Below are 20,516 nucleotides of genomic sequence, written 5' to 3'. Positions count from 1 at the left end.
GTACCATACCACCACGTATGGAACTTTTCTGGTACAAAGCCCAGCTGTTGTTGTTAAGTGGCACTCATGGGATTTTGCCATAACCTCCAATCTATGTAGGTTACAGATTCTTCCAAAATTGTACTTGAGTACTGATCATAAAAGTACAAAGGCATCGGCCGAGACACTGCTTTTTGAAATTCTGATAGACCCTGGTGTTATTTAGGTTCCCATTCAAATAAATGCCTCCTTTCAGGCAGTTTTATGGATAGGAGCTAAAAATATTCCTAACTGTGGAATATACATCCTACAAAATCCAAACAACCTGACCATGTACTGTTTTTCTCGCTTAGTTCTAGAGGTAGGAAGTACAACGATTTACTTTTAGCTGCCTGTGGAACGTCATGGATGTCTCCTGCCCAGGTTATTCCCAATAATTTCACCATCTGAGTGGGTCCGTAGATCTTTCCTGGATTTATCAAGCAGCCTCTGTTATTCATGTGTGTCACCATAAAATCTGTCTGTTCTAGCTTATTCTTTAGTTTATGATATTATCATATCATCGAGATCGTATATTACCACACTTGGGACATGCCTCAAATCCAAGTCCCTTCTAACAAAATTATGCCAGTAAATTGATGACTCCAAATAACCCTATGGCAATATAATAAAGGTAAACTGGATTTCATCCCAGGTGAAGGCAAACTGGTTGGCTGTTCTGTAAGATCAGGATGGAGCAAAAGCCTTTGTAAGATCAGTCATTAAGTACCAGTCTCCTTTACCTTGTATTTTTTTATACTTTTGAAACCATACCAGGGACTGCTGATGCTACAGTGAATACTATTTCACTCAAGCCTTGATAATCTACTTCTTGGCTCCATGAGCCATCTGCATTTTGTATGGATCACATAGGGCAAATGTACAGAAAATTTAATGGTACCAGTACTCCCATTTCTAACATGTCACTAATTAAAGTGATAATCTCTTTTTATCCACCAGTTATTTAATATTGATTTAAATTAATAACCTATATGGGATATACTATAAATTCTCATTTAGCATGTCCAATTAATAATACCTGAAGGACAAACTTATATGCCTTCTGTTTTATAATATTAAGTAGGAGAAATATTCTCCAGTCAGACATAATATCCATTCAAATAATACATTTAGGTAAAGGAGACATGACTATGTCACATAAAGTCTCTTCAAACATTCTAATTTTCACCCAAGCTTTTACCTTAATCCCACTGACGATTGCATCTCTATATCATCTCATTATAATTGTAGTCCCTGTTGGGACTTCACCAATAGGTTTTGGAATCAAAGTGCATTGGACTTCCATGTCAAGGAGCTGCAGGTAGCGTTCTCTCCAACTCCCTGTCCATTTTCCAGTTTGCCCACACATGTGCACATCGTGTTGGGCCCCCAGCCAAGGGTCAGGCCAAGAGACCCTGGTGCTTTCATCAATCCTCATCCTCATTAATTTTTTAGATTATCACCCCCTGGTAATTAGAGGTCACATTTGTCATTGTGATCTTTGTCTTCTGGTTTTTTAAACTTCTCCAAACTAGGGTAAATAGAAAAGATTTGTTTAGAGCTCTTCAATGTTGGGGGACCAGGAGTGGCTCCCATCTGTTTATCAAATCTCTGAAGACTTTTCTTTTGAACCCTTCAATGCCCTTTTATTCATCCAATTCCTCAGTAAGTATTTAAAAACCTTCAACTTGCTGTGATGGATCCCTTGACTATTATTTCCTTTGTCTTTCCTCATACCCAGCAAATCATTCTAATTTTCTTAGAATCTTTGAGTCTCAGAAGGGGAAGCTGAGACAACAAATCTAATATGGACTTTTTGATCTTTCCCTGACTTTACAGCAGGTGACATGGAGTGACCATGCCAAAAGGATCCACTTAATCACAGTATTTACCATAATATGGTTAAAGAGAATATTAAATGGATGTACATCCTAATAATTATAAAATTATTCCAGCATGCCTTTCATATGCAGCATATCAGCCACTTTAGCTGGAGAGTTCCACTTGTCATGTGAAGGAGGGAAAGGACAATTCCCCTTCTCAGGATAAACGAACTTTATAGTGTCTTTTCTCCAGTCCACCAGGCCAGTTGTCCCTTCAGGAAGAAACCTGTTGTGTGTTTGGATAATGTACAGCAGCCAGTTCTGATTGTTCAATAGCAAGCTGTGGGTCCGGCATCAACCCAAACATATTCCTCCACTCCACTGCATTCAAAATAAGAAGATTGCTTCAAAGTTAGTCACCCTCATAATTTACTTTAGTAAAAGTTCTTCATGAAGCTGATCATATTAATCCACAAAATCAGACAACCCTTTCACAATATCCCCCAGTTTCAGTAGTTTCTTGGTTTTGTAAAGACATACACACCTACCCCTGCCACCTGAACTACCTTCTTAATGACCATAGATACTAGGAGTGCTATCTGTTTTTTCTATAATACATTTTCCTATTGGTAACATCCCTGAAGCTAGTGGTCATAGCTCAGGAAAGCCAAAATCTAATGCCAGGACCCACGCCAACCCTGTCCTTTACTTTCATTTTATCTACTACAGAAAAAAATAACCAACGATTTCATATTTGGCTTGTTTCTCATTATTTTGTGTTTTTGTATGTGTCCAGTGAGCCAACTCCTCAAGAAGTAGATCTATCATTTCTAAATTCCATTGATAATTTTTACCTAGAGTAACTAATCACATCACACCTGCTGTCCTACACCATAGGAGATGTGGTAGCCACTTAGGTTTCAAAGGTTTGTCATCCTCCACTCCCATCATCCTTCCTTTTCGCAAACAATGTTTTCACCATATTTCAGTGAGTCAGTGTCATTCTAGTAAATTCCACTTCAGAAGTCCACTGTGACCCCAAGACCATCCTCATGCTCAATGATTAGCTAGGACTCACAGGACTCAGAAAAATTGTTATACTCATAGTTATGGTTTACTACAGTGAAAGGATACAGATTAAAGTCAGGAAAAGAAAAAGGAACATGGGTGGATGCCAGGAGAATCCAGGTACAAGCTTCCAGATGTACACTCTTGGTAGAGTCTCACGGACACAATTCTCCCAGCAAGAATATATAACAACACATTAAAAGTGTTACCAACCAGGGAAGTCCAAGTGAGGATTGGCATCAGGGTTTTTATTAGAGTCTGTCAGGTAGACATGCAGTGCTCATATGACTGACCTTAGATACTCAGACTCCAGACCCCCAGATCAAAAATAGGCATTCACCATAAATCATATTTTTAGCATTAATTATCTGATTGAAATGGTACCAAGTGACCCAAGGCCTCAAGCACACAAAACACTCTTATCAGGCAGAATATTCCAAGGGCTCATGACTCATTTCCCAGGTGCTGGCCAAGAGCTAGTCCTAAAGACATGTTTTTCTAGGTAATGCACATGGTTTCAGTAGCCTAGGCCTACTTTCCTATACAATAACCTTGATATTAAAAATAGGATATAGCATTGCTCAGCTAGAAAGAGTTCCTCTCACCAGGAAAGGAAGAACAGGGTGAGTGACCAACTTTCCCAACATTTCAGGGCACCACAAAGAGGTTCCTTTCGATTTCACCTCACCCAGACTGGCAAAGCTGAAATGTATAGAAATGTCTAGGAACAAGGAAGAAAAGCAGGGCTACCAATAGCAGCCACACAGTGGGAGTGATGGCAAATCACAATGACCTGCTCTGCAGATAAACCCAACAACTTTCACTACTGAAGAAGGAACCAGTGGCCATCATAGCTGCCATAGACCTCTTGTAGATTTCACCAGCTTTTGCCTCACAGGTGTTTGCATTTGCTGATGCCAGTTGCCTGAGTCCCTGTTCTTTCCCCACTTGCTCCCACCAGAGCCCAAAGACCACATGGCAGCTAGTCCAGACCTCTTCAGCTGCTTCAGTGCAAGACACCAGGCTAGACACTCAGGACTGACCCCTACTACCATGCACACACTTAGGACTAGCCCCTCCAGCCATACATTTGCATACTACCAGCCTGATGCCTGCTACAAGCCTCCACCATGCCACGCTCATGCCCAGGGAGAGACTGTGCAGCCACATGAGGGCACATCTGATAGGCAGGACCCCCACAGCTGTTTGTGAGCCTAGCCTGGATCAGGCAGTTTTCTGTGACTGCATTCACCTGTAGCTAGCCCCCTCCAACTGTGCACCTGCATGCCTCAGGTCTGACCCCATATCAATTGTCTCTACTTCCATTTGCCTGTGATGAGATCCAGCAGCTACAGTAGTACATCCTGACAACCAGAGCCCACACAGCTACCAGTGCCTGGGCAGTTGGCCTGGCCCTAGCTACCTTCCTTGGCTCCCACCATTATCTTTGTGTCTGCTATCATCCTGGCCATTTCACAGGCACCTATACATGGCCCCTGCAGACAAGCATGTGAACACCAGCAGCTCCAGCCACTACAACTGCCTGCCCTTGTGCCTAGATGCTAGACTTAGAGGTGCCACTGAGGACCTCAAAGCCTTGCAGTCATAGAAGATCCCCCAAAGTGCTCACCAAGAACCATATGATGGTCAGTGCTGTATCCAGGCAGCCTGAACTAAAGAGACATCACACACCCCTTGGGTCCAGTGCTGCCACATGCCTTCACACTTGGCACCCTGCACCATTAGACCCAGGGTCACAGCATGCTCCAGTGTGCCCCAACCCACAGGTGAAAGTCTTCCCATACCAAAAGTGTCCATAAAGTCTGGAAGAGGTGACTGCTTCTTCAAATGTGCAGATACCTATGCATGGCTACAGGGATCATGAAGTTTCAGGAAAACATGAGTCTTCCAAATGAACACAATAAACTTACAGTAGCTGACCCCAAAGAACTGAAGATTCAGGAACTGTCCAACAAAGTATTCAAAATAATTGTTCTAAAGATGCTCAGAGAGCTGCAGGAGAACACAAAGAAACAAATTTACAATATCAGGAAAACAATAAAAAACAGAAATGAGAAGTTCAACAAAGAAATAGAAAACATAAAAAAGAACCAAACAGAAATTCTGAAGCTGAAGAATACAGTGACGGAGCTAAAGAATTCAATAGAAAGCTTCAACAGCATATATAACCAGAAGAAAGAATAAGTGAGCTAGAAGACTGATCAATTGAAATTATCCAATCAGGGGAACAAAAGAGAAAAAAGATGATAAAGAGTGAAGAAAGCCTACATGATCTATGGACTAACATAAGAACCAAGTTATGAATTATTAGAGGTCCAGAAAGAGAAGAGAGGGAAAAGAGCAGAAAGCTTATTAAAGAAATAATGACTGAGAATTTCCCCAAACTGGGGAGATATTTGGATATCCAAGTTCTTGAAGCTCATATATCACCAAACAATGTCAACTTAAAGATAATCTCTCCACAACACATTATAATAAAACTGTCAAAAATAAAAGACAAAGAGAAAATCTTAAATGATACAAGAAAAAAAGACCTTATAACTTACAAGAGAAACCCCATATGGCTATCAGTGGATTTCTCATGAGAAACTACACAGGTCAAAAGAGAGTGACATGATATATTTGAAGTGTTTTTTAAAACCCTGCCAACCAAGAATACTTCACCCAGCAAACTTGTCCTTCATAAATGAAGGAGATAAAGGAATACATCACTAATAGACCTGCCTTACAAGAAATGCTGAGAGGATTTCTTCAAACTGAAATAAAAAGATGCTAATTAATAACAGGAAAACATGAAAATGTTAAACACATGGATAAGGGTAAATATATAGTCAGATTCAGAATACTCTAATACAGTAATGTGGTGTAGAGTATTAACCATCTAGCTCTACTATAAAGGTCAAAGAACAAGAATATTAAAAATAACTACAGCTACAGTAATATATTTATTAATGGATATACATATAAAAAGAGGGAAATTGTTAGCACTCAATACAAAAAAGGAATGAAGTAAAAGGGTACAGTTTTGTATGTGATAAAAGTTAAGTTGTTATCAGCATAAATGGACTGCTATATCTATAAAATATTTTATGTAAGCTTCATAGTAACCACAAAGCAAAAATCTAAGCATATTCACAAAAGATAAAGAGAAGGGAATCATTCATACCACCAGGGAAAATCATCAGTTCACAAAGAAAGACAGCAAAAGTTGAATAAAGGAACAATTGAACTAGAAAACAGGCCAAAAACAAGAAATAAGATGGTCTTAGTAATTTATTACCTATCAACAATTACTCTAAATGTAAGCAGATTGAATTCTCCAATCAAAAGACATAGATTGGCTGCATGGATTAAAAAAAACAAAACCTTATTATATGCTGCTTACAAGAGACTCACTTCAGCTTTAAGGACACACATAGGCTCAAAGTGAAGTGATGGAAAAAGATATTCCAGACAAATGGGAAACAAAAGAAAGCAAGGTAGTTATGCTTATATCAAAAAACAAAATAGACTTTAAGCCAAAAACATTATATAATGATAAGGGAGTCAATTTACCAAGAAGATATAATAATCATAAAGATATATATACAGTATATACAATAATGGTGGGGGGCTACAATACCCCACTTTCAACAATGGATACGTAATCCAGACAGAATATCAACAAAGAAACATTGGACTTGAACCATAATTTAGGCCAAATGGATCTAACATTCATATACAGAACAACATGAGAAGACACATTCTTTTCTAGGCACTGTTCAGGATAGATCACATGATAGGTCAAAAAATAAGTCTTAGCAAATGTAAGAAGAATGAAATCATACCAAGAATCTTTCTGACCACATTGGTATGAAACTAGAAATCAATAACAGGATGAAACCTGGAAAATTCACACATATGTAAAATTTGGACAACACACTCCTGAGCAGTCAATGGGTCAAAAAAGAAATCAAAAGAACGATCAAAAAGTATCTTGAAATACACAAAAAAATTGAAACACAACTTACCAAAACTTATGGGGCATGAAAAAGCAGTTCTAAGAAAGAAGCTTATAATGATAAACACGTACTTTAAGAAAAAGAAATCTCACAAATAAACAGTGTAACTTTATACATCAAGGAACTAGAAAAAGAGGAACAAACTAAACCAAGTATGAAGAAGGAAAGAAATAACAAAATTCAGAGTATAAATAAATGAAATAGACACCAGAAAAAAATAGGAAAAAAAATCAATGAAATTAAGAGCTCTTTTTGTTTTTTAAGATAAACAAAATTTTAAAACTTTTAGCTAGACTAAGGAAAAGAGAAGGTTCTAATAAAATCAGAAACAAAGGAGGAGACTTTACAACTGATAGCACAGACATGCAAAGGATTATAAGAGACTATTATGAACTATTATACGTCCCAAATTTGGATAATCTAGATAAAATAGATTCATTTCTAAAAACACAACCTACAGTGATTGAACTGTGAAGAAACAGAAAATCTGAACCGACCAATAATGAGTAAATAGATCGAATCAGTAATCAAAATTCTCCCAACAATGAAAAGCCCAGGACCAGATTGTTTCACTGGTCAATGCTACCAAGTCTTAAAGTGGAATTGATGCTATCCTTCTCAAACTCTTCCAAAATACTGAAGAAGAGAGAACGCTGTCAAACTCATTTTATGCATTACCCAGATAGCAAAGTCAGATAAGCACACTATAAGAAAACTACAGACCAATAGCCCTGATGAATATAGAAGCAAAAATTTTCAAAAAAATATTAGAGATCAAAATTCAACAACACATTAAAAATAATTATACACATAATTATTAATTATATACATAATTATATGTGATGAATATATCCCTGGGGTGCAAGGATGATTCAACATATGCAAATTAATAAATGTGCTACACCACATTAATAGAATGAACTATAAATATATGATCATCTCAATAGATGCAGAAAAAGCATTCAATAAAATACAATCTTCTTTCATAATAAAAATTATCAATAAATTGGATATAGAAGGAACATACCTCAACACAATAAAGGCCATATATGACAAGCCCACATCTAACATCATAATCAATGGTGAAAGGTTGAAAGTTTTACCTCTAAGGTCAGGAACAAGACAAGGGTGCCCACTCTTTTTTGTTTTTGTTTTTTTTTGGCTGTGTTGGGTCTTCGTTGCTGTGTGCGTGCTTTCTCTAGTTGAGGCAAACGGGGCTACTCTTCGTTGTGTAAATGGACTTCTCATTGTGGTGGCTTCTCTTTGTTGCAGAACATGGGCTCTGGGTGTGCAGGTTTCAGTAGTTGTGGCACGCAGACTCAGTAGTTGTGGCTCACGGGCTTAGTTGCTCCATGGCACGTGGGATCTTCCCGGACCAGGGTTCAAACCCATGTCCCCTGCATTGGCAGGCGGACTCTTAACTGCTGCACCACCAGGGAAGTCCCAGGGTGCCCACTCTTACCACTCCTATTCAACAAGGTACTAGAAGTCCTAACCAGAGAAATTAGGAAAGGAAAAAAAAAAAATGAAAGAAATCCAAATCAAAAGGGAAGAAGTAAAATTATCTCTTTTTGCAGATGATATGATCTTCTATAGAGTATATCCTAAAGGCACCACCAAAAACCTGTTAGAACAAATCAATGAATTCAAAAATTGCTGGACACAAAGTCAACATATGGAAATCAGTTGTATTTCTATACACTAACAATGAAATATCAGATAAAGAACTAAAAAATACAATCCCATTCACAATAGCATTAAAACAATGAAATACTTAGGAATAAACATAAACAAAGAGGTAAAGATCTTTACTGCCAGACTTTGATGAAAGAAATTTAAAAGGCTAAACAAATGGGAAGATATACTATGTTCATGAATTGGAAGAATTAATATTGTTAAAATGCTCATACTACCTGAAGGCATCTATGTATTCAATGCAATTTCTACCAAAGTCCAATAGCATTTTTCAAAGATACAGAAAAAGCAATCCTAAAATTTGTTGGAGTCATAAAAGACCTAAATATTCAAAGAGATCTTGAGAAAGGAGAACAAAACTGGAGGTATCCCACTTCCTCATTTCAATCCATTCTACAATAGTAATCAAATCAGTATGGTACTGGCATAAAAAGAGACACATAGACCAGTGGAACAGAATAAAGAGACCAGAAATAAACCCACACATATATGGTCAACTGATATTTGACAAGTGACCCAAGATACCTAATGGGGAAAGGATAGTCTCTTCAATAAATTGGTGTTGAATAGCCACGTGAACTCACAAAAATGAACTCACAGAGAAATTCGAATCAAAACTACAATGAGATACCACTTCACACCTGTTAGAATGGCTATCATTAAAGAGACAAGAGATCAATATTGGGAAGGAAGAGGAGAAAAGGGAATTTCTTTTAATTTTCTATTTTTTTAAATTGAAGTATAGTTGATTTACAATGTTGTGCTAATTTCTGCTGTAGAGCAATGTGACTCAGTTATACACATATATACATTCTTTTTTATATTCTTTTTCATTATGGTTTATCCCAGGAGATTGGATATAGTTCCCTGTGCTATACAGTAGGACCTTGTTGTTTATTATCCATTCTAAATGTAATAGTTCACATTTGCTAACCCCAAACTCCCACTCCATCCCTCTCCCTCCCTCCACCCCATCAGCAACCACAAGTCTCTTCTATGTGTCTGTGAGTCTGTTTCTGTTTTGTAGATAGGCTCGTTTGTGCCATATTTTAGGTTCCACATATAAGTGATATCATATGGCATTTGTCTTTCTCTTTCTGACTCATTTCACTTAGTATGATAATCTCTAGTTGCATCCATATTGCTGCAAATGGCATTATTTCATTCTTTTTTTATGGCTGAGTAGTATTCCATTGTATATATGTACCACATCTTCTTTATCCATTCATCTGTCAATGAACATTTAGGTTGTTTCCATGTCTTGGCTATTGTGAATAGTGCTGCTATGAACATAGGGGTGCATGTATCTTTTGGTCACTATATGCAGATGACATGAAACTATATATAGAAAACCCTAAGAACTCCACACAAAAACTACTAGGTGTAATAAATGAATTCAACAAAGTAGTAGGGTACAAGATTCACATTCAGAAATCAGTTGCATTTCTTTACACTAACAATGAAATATCAGAAAAAGAATGTAAAATAATTCCTTTTAAAATAACACCAAAAATAAAAATACCTAGGAATAAACCTGACCAAGGAGGTGAAAGACTTATATGCTGAGAAATATAAAACATTAATAAAGGAAATTAAAGAGGATTCAAAGAAATAGAAAGATATCCCATGCTCTTGAGTTGGAAGAATTAATATTTTTAAAATGGTAATACTACCCAAAACAATCTACAGATTTAATGTGATTCCCATCAAATTACCCAAGATTTTTTTCACAGAACTAGAACAAATAATCCAAAAATGTGTATGGAACCATAAAAGACCCAGAATTGTCAAAGCAATCCTGAGGGAAAAAAAAAATAAAAAGCAGGAGGCATAACTCTCCCAGACTTCAGACAATACTACAAAGCTACAGTAATCAAAACAGTGTGGTATTGGTATGAAAACAGACATATGGATCGATGGAACAGAATAGAGAGCCCAGAAATAAACCCACACACCTACAGTCAATTAATCTTCAACAAAGGAGGCAAGAATATAAAATGGGAAAAAGTCTCTTCAGCAAGTGGTGCTGGGGAAGTTGGACAGCTGCATGTAAATCAATGAAGTTAGAACTCACCCTCATGCACAAAAATAAACTCAAAATGGCTTAAAGATTTAAATATAAGACATAACACCATAAAACTCCTAGAAGAGAGCACAGGCAAAATATTCTCTGTCATAAATCGTACAAATGTTTTCTTAGGTCAGTCTCCCAAGGCAATAGAAATAAAAACAAAAATAAACAAATGGGACCTAATCAAACTTACATGATTTGCACAGCAAAGGAAACCATAATAAAATGAAAAGACAACCTATGGAATGGGAGAAAGTGTTTGCAATGACGCGACCAAAAAGGGCTTAATCTCTAAAATATACAAACAGCTCATACAACTCAACAACAACAAAACAAACAACCCAATTGAAAAATGGGCAGAAGACCTTAATAGACATTTCTCCAAAGAAGACATACAGATGGCCAGTAGGGACATGAAAAGATGCTCAGCATCACTTATTAGAGAAATGCAAATCAAAACTAAAATGACATATTGTACCACCTCACACTGGTCAGAATGACCATCATTAAAAAGTCTACAAATAACATATGCTGGAGAGGGTGTAGAGAAAAGGGAACCCTCCTGCACTGTTGGTGGGAATGTAAGTTGGCACAGCCACTATGGAAAACAGTATGGCGTTTCCTCAGAAAACTGAAAATAGAACTACCATATGATCCAGCAATCCCACTCCTGGGCATATACCCAGACAAAACTATAATTTGAAAAGGAAACTCTTGTGCACTGTTGGTGAGAATGTATATCAGAACCACCATTGTGGAGAACAGTATGGGGATTCCTTTAAAAATTAGAAGTAGAACTACTTTAGGATTTAGCAATCCCACTTCTCGGTATTTATCCAAAGGAAATGAAAAAAAAGATATCAAAGAGATATTTACACTCAATGCTGCATGTTCACTGTAGCATTATTCACAATAGCCAGATACGGAATTATGTATATATAAGAAATAAACATAAAATAAATGAAAACTGATTAGAGAATAAAGAATAATATTGTTTTAGTCACATATATGATTATCTATGCATAAAACCCCAAAGAATAATGATAGAGTTTAGAAAGTTTACCAGATATAAAATATCTAAATAAAAAGTTAATTACATTTGTATTGACAGGATATTTGATTTAGAATATGATACTAGTTACAATAGCAAACAGATACAGAAGGATCACAAAAGACTTGTAAGAGTGTTAAGGAGAAAATTTTAAATACCATATATAAATACTTTAAAAATTCCTAAATAAATGATGTAGTTAATGTTTATTGACAAAAATGTTCAGTATGTTTAATTTTCAGTTTTCTCTAAGTTGATCCATATCATTTAATGTGATAAAAAACCTGAACGGCATATCTGTATGACACTTTACAATTTTTATGGTCTTAGTAGATACCAGGTTTTTTTCTAGTAATTAGAATAGCTTGGTCATACCTCAGTAAATGATGAATAGACTACGACATAGAATGGAGAAACCAGTTATAAATCCACATGTACATGGAAACTTGGTCTAGGACAGAATTGTTATTATATCTTAGTTGGTAAAGAGGGGCTACTCAGTAAGTAGTATTGGGAATATTATCCCTACCTGACTATGCAACCAAATCAATTCCAAGTTGCTAAAAGATCTAAATATGAGTCATGAAAAAATAAACTTTTCTGAAAATAACATAAGCACGTATATCCATCAGGTTTACAAAAAGAAAAAAGAAAAACAATAGATGAGAAAGAGAGAGAGAAAGATTAATTTTAAATAATTGGCTCACATGATTGTGGGGACTGGCAAGTTTGAAATCCATAAATTAGGTCAGCAGTCTAGAAACTCAGCAGAAGGTAAAGCTATGGTCTTAAGCCCCATATCTGTAGGGCAGACTGGCTGCCTAGAAACTCAGGCAGGAGATAATGCTGCAGTCTTGAGTCAGAATTCTTTCATTTGCAGGAAACCCCAGTTTTCAATCTTCGATTGATTGGATGAAACCTACTCATATTTATCAAGGGTAACCTCTTTTACTTAAATTTAACTAATTATAGATGCTAACCATATCTACAAAATACCTTCATAGCAACACCTAGATTAGTGTTTGATTAAATAACTGGGTCCTATAGCCTAGCCAAGGTGACACATGAAACTACCACAGCACATATTTGAGATACTTGAGAAGAAAGGAGGAATTCTAAAACAAGACACAAAATAAGATGCAAGAAATATAATAAAAGGTCAATAAACTTGACTACTCAAAATCAAGAATTTCAGTTCATCAATACACACCATAAAGTAAAACTATATTGCAACATATACAACTAATAAATGTTTAGTACCAAAAGGATAAAAAGAACTGCAAATCAATAAGAAAAAGACAAGCATCACAAGAGGACATGTACAGAAAATTATGCACAGATCCAACACATAAAAAGAAAACAAATGAGTAATAAACATACCAAAAGTTATTCAACCTCATTAGTAGTCAGGGAAATACACACTAAAGTCTTCAAATAGACAATATTTTACATCCATTGCTTGGAGAAAAACTAAATTGATAATACCAAGTTCACAAGGATATGGATCAAGAACCTCTATAGATTGCTGGTAGGAGTATAACCACTATGGAAAACAGTTTGGCATATTTAGTCAACTGAAAAATGTCAACTCAAATTTCACTCCTCGTGACCCAGAAATTTTACTCCTGTTCATGCACACCAGAGAAAACTCTTACCTCTGTGCATCAGAGGGCACATCCAGGAATGTTCATAGAAATGTTGTGCTGTGATAAGAAAAAAAAATGGAAACAATTCAAATATCCATGGAAGAAGCTTGGGTTATAAATATTTGTATATTTATAGACTATTCTACCCTGACATTGGACAACCTATAGAAACACACATGGATGAACCTTAGAAACTTATTATCAATAATTTTGAAAAACAATCTTTAGAAGGATATACAATTTTATGTGACATTCAAAAACATGCAAAGCTAAACGTGGTAAAATTATAAAGAAGAGCAAAGAAATTATATAAATACAATTGATAATACAGTCATTTATGGGTGGAGAAAGTAGGATCAGATTGGTGAGGGAGAAATCAAGGAGTTTTAAGATTCCTGATAATGTTTTATTCCTTTTTTAAAAATTTATTTATTTTTATTTATTTTTATTTTTGGCTACATTGGGCCTTCGTTTCTGCACATGGGCTTTCTCTAGTTGCAGCGAGTGGGGGCTACACTTCCTTGTGGTGGCTTCTCTTGTTGAGGAGCATGGGCTCTAGGCACGTGGGCTTCAGTAGTTGTGGTGCACAGGCTCAGTAGTTGTGGCTTGTGGGCTCTAGAGTGCAGTAGTTGTGGCACACGGGCTTAGTTGCTCCGTGGCATGTGGAATCTTCCCAGACCCCCTGCATTGGCAGGCGGATTCTTAACCATTGCGCCACCAGGGAAGCCCCCTGATGATGCTTTATTTCTTAAACTGAGCGTTCATATGATCATATTGGTTATATTTTTATTTGTTTTAACCTACATTTGCTATAAATATTCTTCTGTATATACTTAATATTAAAACAAATTTTTACGCTTAGCATCCTTCAAATTTGTAATGTTTAAATAGCTTTAAGCCTTAAAAAAAAAAAAGCATGTTCATCCTCACCCACTAATACCCTTTCCAAAAATCAGGATCAGTAACTAAATATAAACTTTTAAGAAAATATGTAAATTAAGGGCCTTCTAAATTGCTCAAGATCATCTCCTCTTTTCTGAGTTCTCTTACTTCTCCCCTTCCCTCCTACATATTTTTCATTATTATTTTGATCAAGTGGAAATTATTCCAAGGTCCATATTTTACAAGTTCACAGCATGAAGTTTATTCACTACTTGTATTCTGTAAGAGGCATCCTAATCCTATAGCCTCAGTAGCTCTTTATTTTCTGGTTTAGGACAGTGTTTCATTTTCTGCTTAATATTTATCTATAAAATAAATGGCAATTTGGTCATTTGAATAAACCATGTAATATCATTACCATTAAGATCTGTATTATTAAAGACACTCTATTGAAAATAAGTTAAGCTTAATTTTTAATCCCCCTCACCTTTTAGGTCATATTTTGATGTTAATAATCACTGTGTAACTAAACGGGAAAGCCATGAAGCTCAATACATGACTTAAGGTTTTTGCTTTGTTTTGTTTTTTCCTTCCTATCTTCTTATTTCTTTGACCTTTAGAAGATTTGTGACAGTGAATCTAGTTTTTAGAAAATGACAATTCTCATAAGGTACTTGTGCTGCTGTTGTTCTTGGCCAGATCAATCTGAGATGTTTTATATTTTGGCTGATAAATACAAAGCCTTCAGAACCTTTTTTTTCTTCCTTTATTTTAAAAAAATAGTGCCAGGCTTTTAGCTAGTAAGGTGTTCAGGGTTAGCATAAATAAATATTTTATCTGTCAATGAGCAAATACAAAAATGTTTTAAAAGAAATGACTAGAGATTTCTGGTTTGATGAACTCTGCAGAAAATAAAGATCAATATTAAGTATTTTCAGCTTACAGCTTTTTGATGCTAGCATATATCCTTAAAAATAAATAAAAGATGACAGTTTTATACTTTATTCATACCTTAACTATATTTGGGGTCAAAATTAGAAAAACAATACATATAAAATATGGTTTATTGTATATTTGACAAATAATGTGTCATATCTTTTCCTTACCAGCTCCAAGAAGCTAAAAATCACATCCATTTAAATTACAGAAGAAAGGCAGTTATGTTATTCTTCCTTGGGGGATGGATGACAAGGTAAAGTAATTAATTAATCCTTCCACCTTTGCAAAAACGTACAATGAGTTTATATTTTTCATACTGCCCATTAACAGGTTAGTAATCATTCTAATTAGAAACTTTTGGGCACATTTTCAAACATGATAAAAATCATCATTGTGCTGATAAATGAATTGAAGATTAACATACAAAAATCAAAATAATCCATTACTGAAGCATAATTAAGCCAATGAAATGTGAAAGTCATCATACAGTGATTCTAAAATTCACTTTATTAAACATTTTCTTGAGATTTAAAAAACAGATGATAATGTAAGGTCAGCACATTTACTTTCCACTTATGGTGAAAAGCAAATGACTAGCCATGTAGTTATATGATTTTCAACCATGAAAGTCTTAGGGAAAAACATTTTAGAAGTGTCTGGTATCATAGGCAGAATAATGGCCTCTTAAAGATGTCCATATCCTAATCCCTAGAACCTGTGAATATATTCTTTTTCATGTCAAAAGTAATTTGTAGATGTGATTAAGAATTCAGAGATTGAGAGATTATTCTGAATTATATGGGAGGGTCCAACAAAATCACAAAGGTCCATATACGTGAAAGAGGGAGGCAGGAGAGTCAGAGAAGGAGCTATTACAACAGAAGTAGGGGTTAGACAAAGAAAATGAGAGAAATATTGATCTGATGGCGCTAGGCTGTGCTAATTTTGAAGATGGAGGATGGAGCCATGAGCCAAGGAATGTAGAAGGCCTCTGGCAGCTGAAAAAGGCAAGGGAAACAGTATTGTTTCCTAGGGCCTCCCGAAAAAAGGCAGCCCTACCAAAACCTTGATCTTAGCCCAGTGAAAGCCATTTCAGTAATTTGTTACAGCAGCAATAGGAAACTAGTACAACTGGTGTGACATAGATGTATGTGTGTGACAAATTGTTGTCTACTTAGAGACAAAATAAGGTAGAGAAAAATTCAAGATTCTTCTCATCATTAAAGCTTTATTATTCAAATCATCCTTACTCATTTAAAGTTTTTGTATTGTGCTGATACACTATTATCAATCAATAATAAATCAAAGAGACAAAAATAAATTGGGCCATGGAGAATTAAAATAATATAATAATGATGTTAAATTAATGTGTTACATACAGTATTGCATCCTGAAAACAAAGCCCAGGGTTTTTTTGCCCCTAACATAGTTGGAAGAATCACAAAATTTGCCATATTTTTACAGAACAAATAAAAATTCAGTAATGATAGAAAGCAAATTGCACAGACCACCTTCTGCCCAAAATGCACAAAATTCTAAATAAGAGATTTCATTTTAAAAAATCCAATCAGATATTTGAAAAACATTATTCCATGCATGTATGTACAAAATACTTGTAGATAAGCAAGTTGGTTCACTGGGAAAGTTAGCGTGTATATGCCTGCTTTGTTCCAGAAGGATCTCCTCTCCTATGGTCACATCAAAATAAAATTACCGGCTTTCAAAATCTATAAATGCAGCTCACGGTGTATGCTAAAGAAAGCTATATTCAGGTGAAAGGTCTAGTCCTTTCCAAATGTGAATACCAGGAAAAGGCAGAAAATGAACAAAACATTCAGCTCAAAATATTATTTTGACTGCAAAAGGGAAAGTGAAAGAAAGGAAAAGAAAGGAAACAAAATAAAACAAAATAAAAGAAATAACAAAATACTGAGTGATGAAAGCTAAAGTAGATGATTTAGGAACTGGAATGATAAGTGCAATTGTATATAAACCTGAGAGGTGGCTCTTTTAAAAAAAATTGACATACTTACGAAAAATCTAATAAAAATAGTGAATATACAAATTATAAACTGTACACATTTAAAGGGGATATAACAGTGTCTTAGCTCAGGCCGCCATAACAAAATACCATAGACTGGGTGGTTTAAGCAGAAATTTATTTCTCATAGTTCTGGAGGCTGGAAATCTGAGATCATGGTGCCAGCATGTTTGCATCCTGGTGAGAATTCTCTTCCTGGCTTACGGATGGCCGTCTTCTCACTGTGTGCTCACATGGCCTTTCCTCAGTGCATGTGCATGGAGAGAGAAAGAGATCTGTCTCTCTTGCTTTTTTAATAAAGTCATCAATCCTATCCAATTAGAGCCCCACCTTTATGACCTCACTTAACATTAATTACCACCAAAAGCCCTATCTCCAAATAGTCACATTAGGGCTTCAACATATGAATTGGTGGGGGGGGGGGGTGGGCACAATTCAGCTCATAGCATTCAACCCCTGACCCTCCCAAAATTCATGTCCTTCTCTCATGCAAAATACATTTATTCCATCTCAACAGCCTCAAACTCTTAATTCATTCCAACATCCACTTTAAGTCTGAAGTCCAAAGTCTCACCTAAATATCATCTAAATCATATATGGGTGAGACTGAAGATATGAATCATCCTGAGGCAAAACTTCTCTCTAGCTGTGAACCTGTGAAACCAGTCAAGTTATGTGCTTCCAAAATACAATGGTGGGACAGCCATAGAATAGGCATTCCCATTCCAAAAGGGAGAAGTCAGAAGGAAGTAGTGAAGGGCCTCAAGCAAGTCCAAAACCTAGCCAGGTAAATTTCATTGGATCTTAAGGCTCAAGAATACATATATATACAAACACACAAACGTGCAGATCTATAGATAGATAGATAGACAGATAGATAGATAGATAGATAGATAGATAGAATAGATCATAAGGAATCAGCTCATGTGAGTATGGAAGCTGAGAAGTCCCAAGATCTGTAGTTGTCAAGCTGGATACCCAGGAGAGTCAATGGTGCAGTTCCAGTCCAAGTCCAAAGGCCTGAGAACCAGGAGAGTTAATGATGTAAGTTCCAGTCTGGAGGCCAGCAGATTCAACACCCAAAAAGAGCTGATTTTTCAGTTCAAGTCTAAATGCAGGAAAAGATTGCTGCTCTGGCTCAAGTAGTAAGGCAGGCGGAGTTCCCTCTTACTAAGTTTTTTTGTTCAGTTCAGGTCTTCATTGATTGGATGAGGCCCATCCACATTAAGGAGAGCAATCTGCTTTACTCAGTCTTCCAATTCAAATGTTAATCTCATCCCGAAACATCCTCACAGACACACCCAGAATAATGTTTGACCAAATGACTGGGCACCCCATGGCCCAGTCAAGTGGACACACACACAAACACATACAAACCACCACAAACAGCAAAGACAAAAATGGATATGAATATCAAGAAACTGTATCTTCAATTCTGTATCAGGAGGAAACATATGGCACAGATAATTCAAGGAGGTTTTAATAAAGGAATGTGCAGGTATAGGGAAACCACAAAGCCTGATGCAGTACATGGAAAAAGAATGCTGAATACAAGGCAACCATCAGTGACACTGGCAGCCTGAATTGAACTGCAATGAGAGAGCCAGGGTAGTGAGTACCTGGCCTCCCTTTCCTCCCATATCCTGATATGGCTTCCCACTAACCAAACCCAATGAGAAGCTAGAGGGTAAGGCATCTCACTCATATAGTCCATATAGGTCTATGGGGTGCAAAGATGGATGAAAGGTTGATATAGAGAGGCAAGTGGAAAGATTAAAACACAAAATCTGTAATAGTAAAATTTATACCTCAATAAAATGAGTAATTTTTCTGGAAAATATGATTTATAAAAACTGACTCTAGCACAGAAATACTAAAAATCCCATAAACATGGAAGAATTTAAAACGTTATTAGAATATTGCCTAAAACAATGGCTCCTGTTCTAAATGATTTTATGGTCATTTCTCCCAAGTTTTCCAAGGAAAATATTACATTTTACATAGGAAAAAAATGTTCAAAGGATACTTAATTAATTTTATGAAGACACCATGACTTAACACCAATCTCAGACCAAAGAAAGAAAAGGAAATTTTGGAAAATCTCACTTACAAACACCTTCAATTACTAATGAATCAAAATTGACTTTTTATTAAAATACAATCCATTAAGGCATAGTAGTGTTTTACCCTACTTACAAGAATTGCAAAAGTTATTTAATAATAAATGTCTATAATCATATCATACTGACAAATTAAGAAAAACCACATGATTATTTCTATACATGCAATCAAGTTTTTAAAATAAAATGAACAATGCTTTCTCTAAAATCACTTAGAGTAACTGAAAAGGATACATGTCTACAGGATGAATAAAATCTAACACTTAACATGCTATTATAAGATTCCTTCTTAAAAGGTGGAGGGAAACAGTGAAACCTACAACCCATCATTATTACTTTAGCATCATTATGGATGCTTTTTGTTATCTTAGCTGGAGTGCCAGATGTGTAGGTAAAGAAGGCATCCTAGATATTCAATCTCCTGCCATCACCAAGTGAATAAGAGATAAGCCATCTCTCTGCGCCCTGTCTAAATTCCTGACCCACAGAACGATAAAAAAATTATGAAATAGTTGTTTTCTTTCAGGCTAATAGGTTGGCATAGTTTGTTATGCTGACAAGATATGAATCAAGGGCTACAAAACTGGCTTCAGTAGAAGAGGATGAGACCAACAGAGCGCAAAAGAGGGCTAAGGGAAGGGGATGAGGGGAGGGGAATGCATGGAATAGGAGAGGAGGGGAGAGAAGAGGAGGAGGGAAGAAAGGAGGGGAGTACAGGAAAAAAATAAATGAATGACCCAGTGACCTCATTTGTATCCCTAGATTTGTTTGAGCCAGAGACGAATCCTCCTCTGGACTTCTGAGTTATTAGAGATAATAAATACCCTTTTTTGCTTAAGTTGGGCCAAGTTGGATATCTGTCACAACAAAGAGTTCTGACTGAAAAAGCTCCTCCAGGTAAAGGGCCTCGTCTGGCTATTTACAGAACTCTGCACAGCAGGATAAGGGCTTGGCCATTAACTCTCTTAAAATATTGATGTGGATTAATGTGAATACTGGAAAGGTGAAGTTCACATCAGTTCGTATAGGTTCATTTTGTTTTCCTGAGGGAATGAAACATATGGTCATCAAGGTTTATAATTGGTAAAGTATGGGCAGAGAAGAAATTGAAAGGAAGTTTATTTCTCTTAAAATTAGATG

The sequence above is a fragment of the Balaenoptera ricei genome, chromosome 13 (genome assembly GCF_028023285.1).
Source record: "Balaenoptera ricei isolate mBalRic1 chromosome 13, mBalRic1.hap2, whole genome shotgun sequence".
NCBI lineage: Eukaryota > Metazoa > Chordata > Mammalia > Artiodactyla > Balaenopteridae > Balaenoptera > Balaenoptera ricei.
Note: the sequence above shows the minus strand (reverse complement) of the source record.